Source organism: Otolemur garnettii, unplaced genomic scaffold (genome assembly GCF_000181295.1).
Source record: "Otolemur garnettii isolate 467f Iridium unplaced genomic scaffold, OtoGar3 scaffold00077, whole genome shotgun sequence".
Classification (NCBI taxonomy): domain Eukaryota; kingdom Metazoa; phylum Chordata; class Mammalia; order Primates; family Galagidae; genus Otolemur; species Otolemur garnettii.
In genome coordinates, this window is record NW_003852472.1 from 1889254 (window position 1) to 1898185 (window position 8932).

At 48.3% G+C, this 8932-nt stretch overlaps 1 pseudogene across 1 annotated transcript; it reads left to right on the plus strand.

The window, feature by feature from the left end:
- Window positions 1–3617: 3617 nt before the first annotated feature.
- LOC111726725 lies at window positions 3618–7684 on the plus strand (annotated as a pseudogene). The gene is made up of 2 exons (XR_002774431.1): window positions 3618–3786; window positions 7473–7684. The product of XR_002774431.1 is annotated as an uncharacterized LOC111726725 (transcript).
- The last annotated feature ends 1248 nt before the right edge of the window (window positions 7685–8932 follow it).

The following is an 8932-nucleotide window of genomic DNA, read 5'->3' on the forward strand; positions in this document are numbered from 1 at the left end:
TACAGTAGTACAATAACATATTTCAAGAGACAGACCCCACTTATATAACTTACATTACAGTGTTATAGTGTTATAACTGTTCTATTAGCATTAGCTATTGCTAATCTCTTATTGTGCCTAATTTATAAATTAAAACTTTACCATAGGTGTTTCTATATAAGATAAAACAGAGGGTGCCATAAACAGAGGTATTTATGTATAGTATACAGAGGATGCCAAACAATGTATTCACATTTTAGGAAAGGAAAAAACTGTATTAAAATTGTAATACTCAATATATACTGATAGCAAAAGATAAATACAAATCACTGAGAATTGCAAAAGTCAAACGTGACTGGAGTATTACAAATTGAATACAGTTTTTTCCTTTCTTAAAATGTGCATTTTTTTTTGGTACCCTCTGTAAATAGGGTTCAATACAATCTGCATTTCAGGTATCCACTGGGGAATCTTGGAATGTGTGCCCCTTGGTTAAGAGGGTACAACTACAAATCAGTTATATCTCATTAAAACTATGCAACATGTGTATTTGGGCTCCAGGAACCTGTAGGAAAAGTGTGATCAGTTTATATGTCCTCACATAACACGTGAAATCAGATCCAAACTATATGTTGGAGTGAGGGCATATTTCACTAGTTATAGAGAGGCAGGTTATAGAACACTTACCATTCCCCTATGGTTTCCCAAAGATTAGGACTTTATGTCTGGAAATTCACATCCCTCAAAAGTATGAGAGAATTGAATCCTTGGGGATTCGTTTCTTAGGGAGAAGAAGGTAAGAGCTGACTGTACCTAGCAGAATCCTGTAGTTTATATCCTGGGGGAGGATTTCCCCAAACTCTTGACAAAGGGTTTTGTGGCAAATGAGATCCTTATTTTTGATTTGCTCTGAGTTTCACAAAGGTAACTCATTTGAGTCTTTACCCACAGGATGCCTCCAAACCACAAATTCCTGATTCCTACTCTGGTTTATTCTAATAAGAACTAAGCTGATCCCTTAATCCCTGTTTAAAGGGCCCATATTTATTGAAGCTGTAAACTCTGGGCAAAGGGTCATAAATCACTCTTTAGCTGGATCCAGAGCATGAGGTAGTTGCAAGACTAGGAATGGGCACACAGAGGTAATGTAATTAGGACTCTTGTCTGTTTCTCTGGTGTTTTTCCATCCCTATGGGCCAACCCTTGTCTTGGGAATCTCCCAATGCCCCTCCAAACTCCTGCCCTCCATGGTCCACCAGGCTCCAGGCCTGGAAGGAGGGGTGGAGGCAGCACTGATTGCTTCTGGCTAGCTTTGCACAATGGGCAGCACTAGCAGGAAATTAGAGGAGCAGAAAGATATAGAGAGATTGGAGTATTCATCTCCCTGCTCCCTCCCTGTCAGGTGACTGTGGTTTTGTACCTGAAGCCACAACTCTAGGCAGCCTCCTCCCCTGGTCCCTTCAGGTCTAGAGATGGTAACAACTTCCCAATAATCCCTGCTGCTTTACCTTCCCTGGACCATTCCCTTCATCCTGATCACACCTTTGCACTAGTTTAGTGCTGCAATTGTTGCTGCAATTCTGACACTACACCTTTACAGCCCCCAACAACCACCCTCATGCATAGTCTTTATCTCCCAACAGTGCACAGGTTACCAAATGTATATCCCACAGGTCCCAGCACTGCCCTCTTCTCCATGCCTTGGTGCTCCCTTTTGCTTCTCCTATTCTGCCTCTCCAGCTCCTGTTTCCATCCATCCACCTGTCCATTCCCCACATCTATGTTGATAATGTTCTATCTAAATTCCAGGTCATTTCCACTTTCTTTCTTCTTTTTTTTTTTTGAGACAGAGTCTATGTCACCCTGAGTGCCATGGCATTACAGCTCACAGCAACCTCAAACTCATGGGCTTAAGCTATTCTTTTGCCTCAGTCTCCCAAGTAGCTGGGACTACAGATGCGTGCCACAATGCCTGGCTATTTTTTTTGTTGCAGTTGTCATTATTGTTTAGCAGTCCTGGGCTGGGTTTGAACCTGCCTGCATTGGTGTATGTGGCTGGCACCCTACCCACTGAGCTACCGGGCACCATCTGTTTCTACTTTCTTAATCAGCACCCCTACAGTGCTCCTATACTCATTTAATGTCATCTCCCTCTTCCCAGACATAAAAGCTAGGAAATTAGGTTACATCTAATCTCTCCCAGAGGAACCCAAGGGAGGGGCACTCCCAAAGCCTCCCACATAAACACAATTCAAGCAAGGTTGAAGCCAGCCCGTTTCTTGCTGCACAAATATAGGCTCAAGGCAATTTCTCCCTCTGATCACAGTGCCACCCCTTAGATCCTCCCTCTACAGAAATTCTGGCACTGCCATTCTGTTTGTCCAACCCTTATTCAGGAGAAAGAAGCACTTTATCCTTTCCCTCCTCTTCTAGGCCTTCACTGTCTCTCACCTACTGCTGGAGTCTCCCCAGGAGTTCTCTCCTTCCATCTCGCCCCCATAGTCTGTGCCCACAGTGCCAGCTCAGTGAAGCACATGTTTCAGCAAAAGCCTTCGGTGACTCCCCAGAGCTTGCGATGCCCGCCTCCTCTTTCACTTCTCTATTGAACGTGTGAGATTTTGCCAAAAGATCTAATTTTAAAAAATAAGAATACATTTGAATTACCAAATTGTTTAATGCTTAAAGGTGCCATTCATTACTTCTGAGTTTCAAAGAATTTTTTAAAGAAACACCTGAATTGAAGTTTAACGGAAAAGTTGTAACTTTCTTCAGCGTCTCAGCTAAGGAGCCCACCTCCCTTTGCCTATGGGTACCTTGGCTGATGTCTAGCAGGACCGGAGGCTCAGCCCAGAGCGGTGGATGAACAGAAGTGTCTACAGGGCTTTCTACTAACAAATAAGCCCTGGCTGGGTGCAGACGTTCAGGGGTGTGGGAAGCAGGTCCAGGTGACCCAGCCCAGCGCTCGAGCCCTCTGTTCTGCAGTCATCCCGGAGGGCACGGGATGCAGGAGGAAGCCTGAGAGAGCGGCCTGGGGAGGCCGGGCCCCCAGGACCCAGGCGCGAGGTCTTCCCGGGCGGCGGGGCCGCGGGGCCGCGAGGCCTCGGGGCAGCCCATTTGGTCACTCCGCGCTCTCCCGTCTCAGGCCCGAAAGAAGTTAACAGACTACCCACGGGCAGGCCAGGACTCCCCCGGGAGGGCCGACGCCCCCGGTCGCAAACCGTCGCACACTACCCCGAGACCTCGCGGTGCAAGTCCACCAGGGAGTGGGAAGCGGGGGACTGGGCTCAGCGCGCAAGGATGACCGCGGGGGAAGAGGAGGGTGGTGCATCAGAAGTGGGGGCGGGACAAGCGAGGGCAGGTCGGGGCAGCCCGCCTAAGCTCCGCCCCCTCCCCGCCCCCACTGCCAGACGGCGGGATCGAGGTGACTGACAGGCCTTCGGGCCAGTCACAGTGCGCCTCGCGACCTTGAGTGGCCTGCCGGGCCAAGCGAGCTGAGGGGGCGGAGGCGGGCGGGGAAGCCTTCTGGGGAGGGGCGGGGCCTCTGGGAGACTGGCAGCCCTCCCAGCCAGTGGGAGGCAGGAGCCGTCCCGTTAGCGCCGGATCCCCGCGGGTAGGGCTGGGCTGGCTGGCGGCGCGGTGGGTATCCCGGGGCCGCCTAGGGCCCCTGAGTCGGCTTCGCGCGGCGACATGGACCGGATGGCCAGTTCCATGAAGCAGGTACCCAACCCGCTGCCCAAGGTGCTGAGCCGGCGCGGGGTCGGTGCGGGATTGGAGGCAGCTGAGCGCGAGAGCTTCGAGCGGACTCAGGTGAGAACGCGGGACCCTCGGGCATCGCTGGGGCACCCTGAGAGACGCAGTGTCCAGGAGGGGCTTTGAAAGGAGTAGGGGTCCTGCAGACCTAGGAGAGGATGGGCAAGGTGGCTGTGAGCAGGGGCAACTGGTGCGCAGAGCTAGGCGGTCCCCGAGAGGTTGGAGACCCCTGGGCGTCCCGGCTAGCCCGGGGGAAGAGCAGGAGGAGCAGAGGAGAGCTCCGAGGAGCGGCTGGTAGCGGCCAGAGCGGGCAGGACTAGGCGGGGGTCACAAGGGAAGGCGAAGGGAAGGCACCGAAAAGGGGCCAAATGGAAGAGGTGTTCCTAAGCAAGGGGTGGTGCGCTGGGTGCCACTTGGAGACGCAAGTGTGGGGGCAGAAATTGGGGGCGTTGGGCTAGGAATGTGAAGGGTAGGGGGAGTTTCCTTCCCCTCCTAACCTCTTCTTGGTTGCACTCACCACTTTCTCCGCCTCCCCTTAGCACCCTGGGGTGCCTCTCGCTTGACTCTTACCAGCCCAAGCCGTCTGCTGAGGCCGGGGTGTAGGGGTCCGAGAGGAGAGGCAGAACGTAGAAAATGCGAAATATGGCCGAGCTTGGAAAATCACTCAGAAAGCTGGATGGGGTGCCAGTCAGGGGCAGAATTGGGGGAGCTTGGCCTGACTGCCAGCTGCTGGTCAGGATGAGCTGCTCAGTGGTGCCCATAGCCCTGACTGGGGCTGAGGGTGAGGGAGTCTTGGTTTCGTCCACCAAGATGTGCCTGACAGCTCATAAGCAGGCTGCCCTATTTGTCCAGTTTGACCAGGGCTTGGGGCCAAATTCCTCAGTGTCATCAACAAAAAGCCACAATCCATTTTTACCTCAGAGTTTTTGATGTTTGGTGTATTGATTGGACTGAATAAAGCTGACATGTTTATGGTGTTCATGGGTTCATTTGTATGTAAAATCCATTTCAAAGAGTACAACACTTTTAAAATCTCACTGCCAAAGTTATATGGGCAGATTTGTTTTCTACTCTAGCTCTCAGAGTGGAACCTTTGAAGATCCTGTGGGGTCTCTGCTGCCCTAGGCTGGTCCCCTGCTGTGTTTGTCCTGAAAATATGTGTCACCATTTCTTTCTCCCAAACACAGTATATTTTGAGGGGAGGGGCTTTGGGGATCTAGGTAGAAAAGTTTGCAGGGGTCTAAGGGCTCTATATATGGAATCATGCAAAGAATAAAGCTTTCCACCCCAGAATATTTCATGCTTTTTTATTTCAGAAACCTCTGGCTCCATGCAGATCTCTGGATGGTTTGAAGTAGGGAATCTACTTTCCCCAGACCATCCTACCCAGGAGGGAAGGGATAGATTCCCATTCACTTCTGTCTATCTTTATGGACTAGACCCCTGAAAGAAAGGACGTTTTCTGTCAGTTTCAGGTGTTACTGCCTCTGCTTGTTGGCTAGTCATGTGAAACTTCTTGCTGCATGAAATAGTGTGCATATTTTTTTTAATGGAAGAAAAGAATAGATGGATGTTATTTTATAACAACCCATTCTAGAGTCTCAGATAAGTAAAAACTGGGGCGACAGGGAAATATGCATAAGACTTTGACCCATTATTGTGATAGAAATTAGGTTTGTGAAAGTTTTCGCTCATGACTGGCATGTCCAGTAACTATCCAGGTATGGCCCAACAAGGTTAATGTTTTCTAGTGTCTTACATTCTATGGAAGGCTTGTGATGGGCCACATGGACCTGATGGGAAAGAGAGTGAGCAGGTAACATGGAGCTGGAAAAGGGAATTTTTCTCTTATTGAAACTCTTTAGGGGAAAATGAGAGTGAAGAAAAAGAAAAGGAATAGTCCTGGGCAGCACCTGTGGCTCAGTGGGTAGGGCGCCGGCCCTATATACCAAGGATGGCAGCTTTGAACCCAGCCCAGGCCAAACTGCAACAAAAAAATAGCTGGGTGTTGTGGCAGGCACCTGTAGTCCCAGCTACTCAGGAGGCTGAGGCAAGAGAATAACCTAAGCCCGGGAGTTGGAGGTTGCTGTGATCTGTGATGTCACAGCACTCTACTGAGGGCAACAAAGTGAGAATCTGTCTCTAAAAAAAGAAAAAAGTAAAGGGAATAGTCCTAAAACCCAGCATTAGTCAATTTGCAAAAGTTTACTTTGTTTAATGCCTACCTATCAAATGTATTATGAAATATAAAATTGAGTTATAAGAAAATGTTAATGTGTTTAGAGATTGTGACAATAAGCCAAGGTATAATAATTATAACAAATTATTATGTTCTGCACCATTCTAAGTACTTTATTATATTACTTTTTTAATCTAGACAAGAATCGATGAGATAGGTATCAGCCACATTTTACTTTGAGGAAATTTAGGCACAGAGAGATTAAGTAACTGCCAGAAGTCACATAGCTAGAAGTGGCCCCAACCTTTAATCACTGCCATATGCTGCCTCTGAGTACTGAGCGAGTCCCGTTAGAGCTAGAAGATGCTGGAGTTTCCCAGGTATGTGTATGGGCTGTGTCACCTCCGACAAGTAGTCTAACCTTTCTAAGCTTCTGTTTCCTTATTGTAAAATAAAGATAATGCTTACCTCACAGGTTTATTGTGGGATTAAATTAAATAATATACATGAAGGCATTTTGTAAACTACAGAGCACTATTTCAGTGATTACTATTATAATCTGACTGGGAAGACGAGACTTTATAAAAAAGCAGAAGTGTAAGCAATTGTGCAGGCTGTGATTAACCCTTCCTTAGAGGGACTGAAGTGTTACCAGGGAATAGGATAATTACCAGGCGTGTATGGATAAAGTAAAGGTAATGAGGGTGGGGAAAGGTGAGGAGCTCTCGTGGAGGACTGTACATCTTTCAGCATGAGTTAGTATTTTGCTTGGTGGAAGAAGGGATGGGGCATTCCAAAAATGGGGGATGGCAGTAAAGAGGAACATCTAGGTGGGTACAGAGGAGACTATAATTGGCTGAGGTGGAGAGAGGGGCAGAAGTGCCCCTCTGAACTCCTATAGAAGAGTTTGTGAACCTCTCCTAGTTCCCATTACCTTGTACTGTTGTCATTTCTGTCTGTGTGGCCCTTAGTAAACTGGGAGCTTCTTGAGGGTAAGACTGTGTCTTGCTCTTGCCTGTATCTTTTTTTTTTTTTTTTTTTTTTTGAGACAGAGCCTCAAGCTGTCCCCCTGGGTAGAGTGCCGTGGCATCACAGCTCACAGCAACCTCCAACTCCTGGGCTCAAGCGAGTCTTCTGCCTTAGCCTCCCAAGTAGCTGGGACCACAGGCGCCCGCCACAATGCCTGGCTATTTTTTGGTTGCAGCTGTCATTGTTGTTTGGCAGGCCTGGACTGGATTCGAACCCGCCACCTTAGGTGTATGTGGCTGGTGCCTTAGGCACTTGAGCCACAGGCGCCGAGCTTCTTGCCTGTATCTTTAAGTGCCTGAAGCTCATGATAAGTGGTGGATGGGGCATGGTCAAGGGAAGAAGATGACTGATCAGCATTAGCAGGGAAGCCCTGGCCTGGGTAGACATTACAGCCCTGGTCCATGGGAGATTATCTATAATTACTTGATGCTTTTTTCCTGATGCTCCCAAGTTTCCTCCTTGTCTCCCCACACATCTGACAAAGGACTCTGATTACTTTGTCTGCCTTTCTGTGTCCTAGTGCCTGTATCCTGAGACCATCCTTGTCTCCTCATTCCTGCCAGCCTCTTCCAAGAAGCCTTGCCTCCTCAACTCTCCTGGCACCGTCCTTGCACTTCACCTGGCCACTATCCCTGCCAGAGTGGGCACCACAGACCCCAAGGGCCCAGCCAGTGCCTGAGCCCCATCTCTAGCCAGAGTCTGATGTGTTTCCCACCTAGTGGACTGCAAGCAACCTTCAGGCTTTAGGGAAATGAAAAGTACTTCTTGCCCTCAAAAAAATTGCTGGATTAATGTTACCTTATCTGGCATACTTTGCAGTTTATAAAGCATATCTTTAGCCGTCATTGGGGCCCCATGATGGTTAGGTATTGCAATCTTTATTTTATGGATGAGGACATCATGACTTAGAGCTTGGTAACTTGCCCAGGGTCATCCCATTGGTGAGTGAAAAGTTCAGGATTCAAAGCCAGGATTCCAGGTTCCAAGTCTCAGGCCCATTCTATCACACTGTCCTCATGTCAGCCAAGAGGATGATTCTGAAGGAACCAGGAGGGCTGCTAATCACAGACAAGCCAAATGCTCTGTTTTTAGTTAGCCAGAAAATAGTTTTCTCTATGGGTTGTTTATTCTTGCAACATCCATTTAGTGAGCACATACCGTGGAGGGGCACAGAGATGAGCAAGATAAAGAGACCAGCCCTAGGGGAGCTCATGAATCAGTGGGGAACTGGACTGGCCACGGGCGAGGCTTCTCGACAAGCCTTGCTGCTTCTGTGTGGTCAGAGGCCTGGCAACACCAGACCATTAAGATCTCAGGCTCCACCCTGGACCTAATGAATCAGAGACTACATTTTAACCAGAGCCTCGGTAGTCTGTGCACACTGAAGTTTGAGCTTTGTAGTAGGCAAATTCTGGGATTAGAGGACAGGATGAGTCTATAGGAATAGACTCTTAGAAGAGGGTTCAAACTCTCAGAGAGTCACCCTCTCTTTGGGTGGAGCTTACCACAGAGTAAAGGATCTTAACAAATCATGCCTTAGATTCTAGAGAGGAAGAGATAGAAACAAATATTTAGGGAGGGCCTGCTGGGTACTAGAAACATGTTAGGTGATTTATATCTGTTATCCCATTTAACAGCTCAGGCTCAGGGAAGCTAAGTGATTGTCCAAGATCACACAGCTAGTAAATAAGCCAGGGCTTCAAAATCATAACCCAAAGTCCCTTTATCCATTTTAAGTTAGGGGTGTTTCTACCATCTTTCTCATAATCTTCAGCTGATGCTCAGCCTTCAATTCACTAGCAGAAAAATGGTGGCTCATGCCTGTAATACTAGCGCTTTGAGAGGCTGAGGTGGGAAGATCACTTGAGACCAGGTGTTCAAGACCAGCCTGAGCAAGAGTAAGACGCCATCTCTATAAAACATAGAAAAATTAGTTGGGCCTGATGATGTATGCCTATACTCCCAGCTACTTGGGAGGCTGAGGCAGGAGGATTG